General features: G+C 24.1%; 1 protein-coding gene across 6 annotated transcripts in view; it reads right to left on the bottom strand.

Annotated features, from left to right (window-relative positions):
* LOC124431517 (microphthalmia-associated transcription factor) overlaps nucleotides 1-12,500 on the bottom strand; it is a 150,703-nt gene that overhangs the window by 90,685 nt on the left and 47,518 nt on the right. The window lies entirely within an intron of this gene.

Raw genomic sequence — 12,500 nt, 5'->3', positions numbered from 1 at the left:
AGAGAGATAGTGGGAGGGAGGTGGGAGGGGATAGATGAAAAAAGTAGGAAATAAATCTATTACATAATAACGCTTAATCTAAACGTCTTAGCTTCTAATTTAAGCTATATATAAAGCTGCAGGGAGAATTAGTTCGATGAAATTGATCATATAACATAATTCATGGAATTTATCGAGCTATGACCCGGTATACGATATAAATGATATAGAAAAATGTTACATCACGATTCAAAGTACGAGACATTATTTCGTCAACGGGCCATTTAATTAATTTAATCTATCGTTCGTGCATTTTCATTATCAATTCGAAAAGATATTGCGAAATTTTTAAGGGCATACACGATAACAATATTCCTAAATTTCACCTATAATATTCTTTTCTTTTTTGTCCTTTTCTTTTCTTGTTTCTTTTTCTTTTTTTCTTTTCCCCTCTATTTTTTGTTCTTTTCTTTTTTTTCTCTTCTTTTCTTTTTCATTGCAAATTATTACGTTAATTATTATCCATTTCTAGTTTCATCGTAATCCATTAATTTAAAATTTAATTCATTTGAAATAATTCATTAAGATAATAATATAATTTAAAGATAATATTTATATAATCGAATGAAATTCTATGAACATTTCCGATAATACGTAATAAAAATATTTATCGAATAATTTTAAACATTCTATACTAATCGAACTTTAATTATCTAATTCTAAGTCAACTTATGTCTCTTTTTTATTCTATATAATAATTAATAGAATATAACTTAAACGTCCTAATATTTAAATAATCGTATTCGATAAATGTTTTGATAATATTTAATAAAAATTCTTCGAATAATTCTAACGTTCTATTGTTTTATTAAACTTTAACTATTTTATATATATATATTAATTTTTATATATAATAATAAATATATATAATATATATTGTATAAATATATTGTATATTATATTATTATTATATATAAATATAATATATAATATATATAAATATATATATATATATATATCTTGGATCGATCAAAGATACCTTTTTAATCGATATTCATCCCGGTTACAATGACACGGTTACAATTCCATTAGCTACTTTGGTGTCGTCACAGAAAAAAAATGGTGACACAATTTTGAGTCACTTTCTTTTCCACTTTTCCATTCTACTCGCGTGTAAGATCGCGAGGACATCGACGCAAGGATCGTCTCTCTTTTTCTTTTTCTTTTTTCTTTTTTTTGGCGTTTAGGGGTGGGGTCGTTGGGGTCGTAGGATGAGGAGAAGGGTGATAATGATGGTTCAGAGAAACTCACAAAAACAAAGAAGGTCAATATAGAAGTGGTGGACATTAAACCGATCGTTTAACGTAGTTCGAAATGTTATAAATTCTCTCGTTACATATCCATGTAACGACGATTTGGCGAGATTCTCCGACACGAGTTTACAAAATTACATACGACGAGAGCCCGAGAAGTCATCGGAATTTAATGCTTTATACGTATGTATTACATCTTACTCGAAAAGATCTAGATCGTTTTAGATCTTACATACACACGTAAAGATACACACACATATACATGCACATATACATCTACTTACATATATGTATGTATATACATTATAAATAAATGTAATAAACACTTACATGTGTATACGTACATATATATATATATATATATATATATATATATATATATAATTGTTAGTACGTGTATATACATATCCATATAAAAATGAGTGTGTGTGTGTGTGTGTATATACATATCCATATAAAAATGAGTGTGTGTGTGTGTATATGCGTGTATATATATATTAGATTGGAAACTATGAAACGGGCGTTTTTGTTTAGTTATTTATTATCATTCAACGCTCGTTTCATAGTTTCCAACCTAATAGATGAGTTGTCATTAAAAGATTTATTTTACTAGTTCTTCTTCGTCTGAAAATATTCTTCTGAAAATTGCAAACCTTTTCGTCGACAATTTGACGTCATATCTTTAAAAAATAACAAAAAAAAAAGAAAAAAATAATAAAAAATAAAAAATAAAAAAAAAACAAACAAACAAGTCACCCAATATCTTTCGAAAAACTTTTGTCCCACTCGTTATAAAAAATTCGAAATCAAAACACGGGCTCTATTGTAACTCGGCAATTATAATTCCTTTTGAAGAAATCAATATTATTATGTCGTATGTGTCACGTACATACGTTCAATATATATTAAGAGCTCTTTTGTTATTATTGATAGAAACAAAAAGAAAAGGAAAAAAAAATATATCACATTTTGTTTAAAAATATATTATTATTATTATTATTATTATTATTATTATTATTATTATTATTATATACATTATAAAAAATATATATATACATAAAAAAGAATGTATATAAAATGTATATAATAAACAAAAAGAAGAGAAGGAAAGAAAAAAAAAGAAAACCTGGGAAAGAAAAGGAGAAAAAATAAATAGATAAATGAATAAATAAATACAAACAAACAAACAAAAAAAAAAGAAAAAAAAAAGAAAAAAGATAAAGAAAAGTAAGAATAAAACAAAAAGGAATTCTAAGGAATCTAAAGAATCTAAGAAAATAATTAGAGAGATCATTGAGAAGATTGCGTAAAAATATAATTAGTTCGATAAATCTTTCTAACAAGCCTTAGAGAAATCATCGTGAAATGAATAATTAAATATCATTTAGGAATTAGTAGTTGACTAATGAATACGTTTCTTGAATGCATTCTAGAGTTTAACACGTCCTCGTATTTCTCTCTCACTCTCACTCTCATTCACTCATTCGTTCTCTCTCTCCCTCTCTCTTTCTCTCTTTCTCTCTCTCTCTCTTTCTTGCTCTCTCTTTCTTCTACTTTTTGCCTTTATCGACGACAATAATACGAATTACATTGCAAAGCGTGCAATTATACGCTCATCCAAGTTTATTTACCAACGAAAGAACATCGGGGATTCCAAACGTTTAGAATTTCCGCGAATCCAACTATAATGTTCCATTGGTACGGATTTGTTTTATCACAGCTATCATGGTTCTAATGATTATGACGTTAGACACAATACTATTATATATACCATTATCATTGTAAGTGTTCTAATCGATATTTTATAGCTGAATCGTTATAAAAGTTCGAAACGTTTTCAAACCTAATCACTTTCGAACGAATCTTTTTTTACAAAAATTTATTAATTTCTTTCTTCCCAACGCCTCCCCCTTCTATCACCCTAACATCCTTCCTTTTTTTTCTTCTCATTTTTCTTCTCATTTTGTTTTTATAATATCTATATAAAACAAAACAAAAAAAATAAATAAAAAAGAAAAAAGGAAAAAAAAGGAAGTATTTTGACGATGCTCCATTTCTCGCTAAAGTATTTATTTTAATGATCCCAAACGTAATAATAATGAAAGAGAATTTTTAATCTATTGCTATATCTATTTGCTCGTAATAATATAATATATAAATAAATCAATAAATATATATATATATATATATATATATATATATATGTTACGTAGTATGTAAATAATTTATGTAAATAATAATAATTATAATAATAATAATAATAATAATAATAATAATAATAATAATAATAATAAAAATATGTTTAGTATGTAAATATATTTAGAACGCGAAATGTATCGAAAATTGTGCATGTATTATGTCTTTAAAAATGAATAATGAAACTAATTCTGAAAATTAAATTAAATTAACCATAGTTAATATATACTATATATAGTAATACAATATTATATAATATAATACTGTATTACTATATATTAATATAATACTATATACATATATTAACTGTAGTATTTTATATGAAAGTAATATATATATATATATATATATATATATATATATATATAAATTTATATAATGTAATACATACATACACATACACACATATATATATATATTTATTATATGTATATATATATATATATATGTGTGTGTGTGTGTGTGTGTGTTTTATATAAATCTAATATATATATATATTGGATTCATATAAGTAATACAATCATATACAGAGAATGCGTATGTTTAGTGATTATATTACTTATATGAATTTAAATATTCGTATATAAAAATCTAAATAATAATATAACATAATGAAAATAAGAAATTAGAATCATTATAAAAAAATATATATACATGTATATATATATATATATTTTTTAGATACATTTTTTATATTGTTTTTTTAGATACATACATACATACATATATATATATATATATATATATATATATATATGTATCTATGTATGTATGTATCTAAAAGATAACCTTTAAAGAAACTAGATTATCCCGATAGTTTAGATCTTAAGATCCATGATAATAGTAACGTGCAAAAGAGGCATATGCGTGGAAATTGCCATAAGCGGATACGATGGTAAAAGCACTTTGTACCCGTTATCGTTCGAATACCGCGGATATCTACTTTGTGTTCCATGGGTCGCATCTGATCCATTATTCAAAATTGAGGAGGAGAAGGAGAAGGACGAGCAGAAGGAGGAAGAGCTAAAGGAGGAGGAGGAGGAGGAGAAGGAGGAGGAGGAGGAGAAGGAGGAGGAAGAAGAGGAGGTGGAGAGGACTGTCGAGGCTAGTCGACAAATGAGATTGGTGGCATTTGAAGAGGTTCAAATATTAGCCCAGAACTATTCATCTTCATCTTCTTCTTCCTCTTCCTCTTCTTTTTCTTCTTCTTCTTCTTCTTTTTTTTTTCTTCTTCTTCTTCTTCTTCTCTTCTACTTCTTCTTCTACTTTTGCTTTTGCTTCTTCTTCTGCTGCTTCTTTTTCTTGTACCCGAGACTCTTTCAATCATTGACGCATCCATTCACACGACTACGCTCAAATCTTTTTGAATCTATATAAAAGCGTATTGAGATTTTCATATTTCGAGATAAAAATGGATATCTCTTAGAAAGAAGTATTTCCTAGGATGTCAATCGATAATTCGAACTTTTCTATGACTGAATAAAGGATTTTCATTATTTCATACCATTATTTGTAAACAATAATGATGTAATATAGTAATATAGAATTATTATTTTATTATAATTTTTTATTATAATATATATATATATTATAATATTAAAATAAAAAATAAAAATTAATATATATATATATATATTATAATATATATAATAGAAATAATTTCTATTCTATGATATAGAAAAAAAATTTATATATACATATAATATATTCATGTATTATGTTATATTATTATTATTATTGATATTCTCTGATATATATATATATATATATATATATATATATATATATATATAATGTATAAATAATTAATATATCATATATACATACATATATATATATATGTGTGTGTGTGTGTGTGTACACATTTTTTATTTTTTCCTATTTTTCTAAACGTAAGGTACAAAAGAAAAAACAAATAGATTATCTGAAATAAAGGTCGATAAATGTCATCAATAGAGAACGTTAAAAGATAATTATGCAAACGTGCCTAGCATAAGAAAATTCTAATCCTATGGTATGCCACCACATTCTCCTTTATGGTCATCGAGAATGATTTCTTAACGAACGTATTGACCATAGTCATTAATTAAGCGTAATACAAGAGTTAACAGTAGTAGTTCCCTGACCCATATTACAAATAATTCGTGTGACCATTTCTTTTCTAATCATTTTTCTAATTAAACGAAACAAAATGAAATAATACAAAACCAAAAAAAAAAAAAAAAAAGAATAAAACAAAAACAGAACCAGGAAAAAAAAGGAAGAGAGAGAGAGAGAGAGAAGAAGTGAAAAATCTTGCAGTGACAATTATTAACAAATTAATTTCTTACCCCGTAAAAAAAAAAGAAAGGAAAAAGAGAAGAAAAAGAAAGGAAAAAGAAAATAAAAATAAAAAAGAAAAATATTTTCGTAACGAAAAAATGAAACAAAAAAAAAAAAAAAAGAACAGAAAGAAAAAAAGAAAAGGGAAAAGAAAAAAAAAAGAATATCGATCGAGAGAGTTCGTATTTGAAGTTATTGATTAATTTTACGTGTACACCCGTTATATGTTCATAGTTGTTCAGCGGCACTGAGTTCAGACGGATCAAAAGATCAATTTAAAGGCGGTCGCTCGGTATTGTACGTACATACGTCGTCACCAAAAACAATTTCGCTTTATTAAGTAGAGGCCAGTAAAGCTGAACGACTTAACGAGCCAACAGCTTGTTTCTCATGTACGTATCTTTGTGTCCGCACGTATTGCATTTATTATTATGTATTATACGTTGTAAATTTTACGTGAAAATTTTTTTATAATATTATCTAATATAATTATTTCGAATTAAATATTCAAATTCACTTTAAAAGACATTTCAAATATTTCGTTTCTATATTAATTAATGCATTATCTAAACGTATTTATTAGAACGAATTATATTTTATTCCTCGACATGTTATTTGTGAAAATAAGGAAAAAAAAAGAAAAAAGTAAAAAATTACTGTGTAATTTTTGCTTTTTTTTTTTGTTTTCCTTTAATTCTTTCAATTATCATCATGTCAGATCTCCAGACTATTTCTTATTTATTTATTTATTTATTTATTTCTTTGTTTGTTTAATTATTTATGTTTATTTATTTTTTTTTTCTTTTTGTTTATTTTAACGTTACGTTTTCTTCCTCATTTTTATCTTCTTTTTTATTTTTATTATTGTTTTCTTTCAATTCTTTCAATTATCGTTATTTTTGATTTTGTGGCCATTTTTTTATTTGTTTATTTAGTTTTTTTTTTTAACTTTAATGTTACGTAATAATATTAATAATTTATTAATAACATATACTTACTACATTTATGTTATATTTTTCTAATGCACATAATTTCTTTCTATTAATTATTTGAATTATTCTTATTATTTATACTTAATATTTCTCTTTCATTTTAATAAAGAAATCAATCTACATTTTTATGACGTATTCGTTAGATGTAATAATTTGCAAAAGATGAAAAAAAAAAAAAAAACCAAAAAAAATACTATCTTCTTTTGATCATTTACTTTTAATATTAGATCGATCATTAGAATTATAAAAGCATATTAGATATTTTATTATTTATCTACTCAATCATTTCTCTTTTCATAAATATAATTTAATGATCGATCTAAGATTTATAGATCATTCACAAAAGTAAAAAACAAAAAAAAAAAAGAAAAGAAAAGAAAGAAAGAAAAAAAAAGAAAACATAAATGTCAAAATGTATATATATATATGTATACAAAATATGTATGTAAGGTACGTAACTACATTTACTCCGTGATTTAATCTATAAATCATTAGCAAATATGATCTATGGATCGTAAATTTTATTATACCCATTTTGTTTCCTTCTCTCTTCTTCATCTTTTTCTTTTCATTTACCATCTTTTCTATCTTTTTTTTTTTCATTTTTTTTTTTTTTTTTTTTTATTGTTTTTCTTTTTTCTTTCTTCCTTTCGTAGTTACTATTTCAAAGTTAACATAAATATATGTTGGATACATTGGTGACAATAGTAATCGTTGAAACTCGAAAATGTATATGCGCGGTGTTGGATACAGGGCAAAGGTGAAAAGTGTTAACTTAGGCCAGATATATGAACGGAGTTATTCTCGTCACTTTTCATTATAATTCCTTGTGATATACGGTACATTTTAGAACTCACCGACCGAGGTACGTACGACTTAATAAAAAACTTCGCTTTCCCACGGGAAAAGCTTTCTCTTTCTCTCTCTCTCTCTTCCCCCCTTCCCCTCCATCTCCCTCTCTCTCTTTCTTTAGATGCACACACATATACATACAGAGTCAGACAGACAGACAGACAGACATATGTAATAAATTACTAAAACGATGGGAACAAGAATTCAAATAAAAACTTAATGAAAATTTGTCTGGTTAATTCATATCTTTCCCCCCCCCTACCCATACCCAAAGTAGAATTTATATTTGAAATTAGATCTTTCCTATATTTTTTTTTTACATAAATATATATATATATATATATATATATATATATATATATATAAAAATAATCAATTAATGATAATTATAATAATTATAATAAATTAATTTTTCAGGCTCACATAATGATCGTTACGCTTTATTTCTATTCCTTTTTCTTTTTTTTTTTTTTTTTTTTTTTTTTTTTATTATTATTATTATTTTTTTTTAAATAAAATATTTGTGCAGAAAAATAAATGAAAAAAAAGAATAGATAAATATTATACTTGATGTGTATTAAGTTATATACAATAACAAAAAAAAAAAAAAAAAAAAAAAAATATATATATATATATATATATATATATAGGCTAATTATCTATCTAATACAATATTAGTATTACATCATAATATTAATAGCATCATATAATACTATATATAATACTATTATAATAATAATAATTATTAAAATTAATAATAATAATTTTATTATACTAAAGGTTATTATATCAATACTAATATTTTTTAGAATATATACTATTTGTTATAATGATATTAATATACTGTTAAATAGTATTAGTAAATATAGAGTAATAAATATTATAAAAAAGAAAATACTATATACTAGTGTTAATATAACAATATATGTGTGTGTGTGTGTGTGTTTATAGATTATAAAAAATAAGTATGTATGTATATTTTATGTATACAATATAAATATTTATATTTATAAAGACAAAAAATAGATGCATACGTACACATACACAAATATCCTTTAATCCATTTCTTAAAATTTATTGTAAACGATATAAATATTATCATTTACATATCTATTTTATTTTATATATGTATATATTTATATATATAAATTATCTATTAATAAATTTAATAGTAAATTACTAGCCATATTAGCATTTATTTTATTTTATTTTATTTTATTTTATTTTATTTTATTTTATTTTATTTTATTTTATTTTATTTTATTTTATTTTATTTTATTTTATTTTATTTTATTTTATTTTATTCTTTTTGTTTTTGCCCCTCATGGCACATGTAATTGATAAAAGATGGGTTAATAAGGGTGAATGTGTAAATATCCAGTCGACACAGTTTGCTTTTGTAAACTAACATGAGGATGCAATATATAAAACGCGTTCTCAAAAGATACACGCGATAACGGATACGTCCCAGATTACGGAGATTGCGTAACGTGTATACATATATATATATATATATATATATATATTCCAAGGGATTTTCGACGAAGGAAGAAGATACGAGCTGTCCTTCTCTCGTTTATCGATTAATACATACGAACAAACAACGCCATGTTACAACACTATAAATCGCTTGGATCAAGATAGACAAAACTGATTGACAGACTGACTGACTGACTGACTGACTGACTGACTGACTGATTGACTGACAGAGACAAAAACTGATTCCTGTCCTTCAATAGAGACTCACTACACTAAATACATACATATATATACATATATATACATGCATACATACATATACACACATACATATAATGTACAATACATATAATCTATTGTATATTATATATATATGTGTGTACAATACATATAATGTACATATATTTATAATGTACAATATATATATATATATATATTTACATAAGTATCTACATAATATGATATTTACAAAATAATATTTACATATCTATATACGTACGTACGTATATACATATATACGTATAGATATATGTATATAAGGTGTATGTGTGTGTGTGTGTGTGTGCGGATGTGTTTGCGTGTTTGCGTTACATCATTCCACAGATGATCTTTTAAATTTCAAAACTCGTAGTAAATCTCGAAAAAAAGAAAAAAAACTCGTACCATCGTTGTTCTCACTCAAACTCAGGCACTTAGTTATACGATAGAAAAAAAAAAGAAAATATAAAAAACATATTGTTTACTTAGAAAGTATAACGAAAGTAGCACGTTTTTTAAATCAACCTGTTCAACATTAGTTCGTTGTATTCGTTTTTTTCTTTCTTTCTTTTTCTTCTTCTTCTTCATCTTTTTTTTTCCCCCGTTTACTTTTTAAATCGAAAATAAAATTTTTGAACGATTCAACCTGAATCTTTTTCATTTACTTTGTCTTATACTTAAAAGGTTAAAAGGTATATATATATAAAAAAAAAAAAACAAAAAAAAGAGAGAGAGAGAGAGAGAGAGAGAGAAAAAAGTTGCATCGTTGTTTGAAAAATAATTTCTACAAAAAGAAATCTTTTTTCTTCTTCTTCTTCTTCTTCTTCTTGTTCTTCCAAATTCAAAAACTTTGAATATGATTCAATTTCTTTTTTCTTATATATATATATATATATATATATATATATATATATATATACATATAAAAAAAATCTCAAAAGTTATTAAACAAACATAAATAAATAAATAAATAAATAAATATATACATATATATATATATATATATATATAAAAAAGAAGAAAAAAAAACGAAAGAACGATTAATCATTTCTCTTAAATAATTCTATATAATTGGATTTCATAAGAAAACCAGAAAGCTTTTTTCAAATAACAACCACAAATGATCTAAAGACTTTAAATAAATCAAATAATAAATGATTCACTGTACTATCGTAATATTTCAAATTACGTAACACTAACTCGCGTTAGTGTTGCAATCTATTACATAAGATCGATAATGAGTATGCCAGTATTTTGTCGAAAATTTCTAGTCCAGCGAAATAACTTATCCACGAGAAATTATTAATACCACGGAGTTAAATGCCATTCCATTGAAATTTCCTATATGGTAATCGATACATCAATTAAAAGAAATTAGAAATCGTTTGGATATCAACAAATTGAAAAAAAAAGAAAACATTAATGAACGATCCTATCGATTAATAGATAAACTTAGATAATTATTAGAATGATCTAATACGTACATAAATGTACCTAACATTTATAATGCTATTAGGTTGGAAACTATGAAACAGGCTTATTTGTTTAGTTTTTTATTTTCATTCAACGCCCGTTTCATAGTTTCCAACCTAATAAATAAAAATTCCCTAGATTATTTCGTTCATAACATTTCCCATATAATTTTATTTAATGAAATAAAAATATATATATATATATATAATATAATACATATTCAATATATATATATATATATATATATATATATATATATATATATAATATAGACATATATAATAATTATAGATATAGATATATATAAAAAGAAAAAACACTATACATTAGTTAAAGAAAAATTGACTCCATCGGTAAAATAATAATCTTCCTGTTAAAGTCCAATAAAAATCAATGAACATAAGTAACGCTTTAAGCCACGAAAAAAGAAAAAAAAAAAAAAACAGAAATAACTATCGCGATGAAGTAACACAATCTTTTTTCTATATCAAAATGGTCCGACAAAACAAATCATAGTCATTTGTTCTTTTTGCAAGATGCAACTTAAACTACGATAATTAATATCTATTTATATCTTTCGATCTTAATTATCGATTTATCGACATTGCGACAACGTTAATTGAAAAACGTACGTTTTCGTTTTTGTTATCTACGAAATCAATCCTTCGCAAATCAAATATTTTTTTTCTTTTCTTCAACAAAAAAAAATATAATCTAACACGAAAATATCTTGTGAAAAAAATTCGAAATTTTATAATGAATAAGATACAATGAGTGAAAGTATATATTTAATAGTAATTAAGTATTTGTCATAATTAAAAATTTTATATATATATATATATATATATATATATATAATAATCAAATTATATATACTATATAAATATACGAAAAGAGATTCATCCAAGAATTTTTTTTTCAATCGCTATACTCAGCGATGCGTTTGATTTTTTATATCACCTTGCAAATATTTTCACCGATTGGCTGTCTGATTGTATTCGATATTGCAATGAATCAAAATCAAATTCAATTGGTTACCTTTTTTTTCTTTCCTTTTTGTTTCTTTTTTTCTCTTTTTTTTTTCTTTTTTTTTTTAATATGATCGCATCTACAATATCGCAATACATCGTTAAAGTCTAACAGTCTATTGCTATTCAATTTGTCAGTTCGAAAAATACTGAAATTCAAATTCTGATATTGGCGTGCGAAGGAATAATGTTATTAAATTATGCAGAAAAAAATGAAAAGAGGAAAGAAAACCTAAAAAAAAAAAGAAAGAAAAAAGAAAGAAAAAAAAAACAAGAAAAAAAAATTTCACAAGGCTTGACACACGTATAACAACAATACTAACGTGATGATCCACATTTATCGAGGAATCTTTTCACTTATGCCTTCTAACAAGAAATTAATCGAAAAATACCTCCACAAAAAAAAAAAAAAAAGTAATAAAAAAAAAAGAAAGCCATCGATAATGTCGAAACATTGAGTTTGATGAACGAATGATTGAACTTGATTTAAAGTAAAATCATTTGAATTTTTAATGGAAAAATTGTTTAAAAAAGTATATTTACAGAGAAACAATACATACATATAAGATATATATATATATATGTATATATGTATATATATATATATA

Source organism: Vespa crabro, chromosome 21, assembly GCF_910589235.1.
Source record: "Vespa crabro chromosome 21, iyVesCrab1.2, whole genome shotgun sequence".
Lineage (NCBI taxonomy): Eukaryota > Metazoa > Arthropoda > Insecta > Hymenoptera > Vespidae > Vespa > Vespa crabro.
This window is presented reverse-complemented; position numbering and strand designations above follow the sequence as displayed.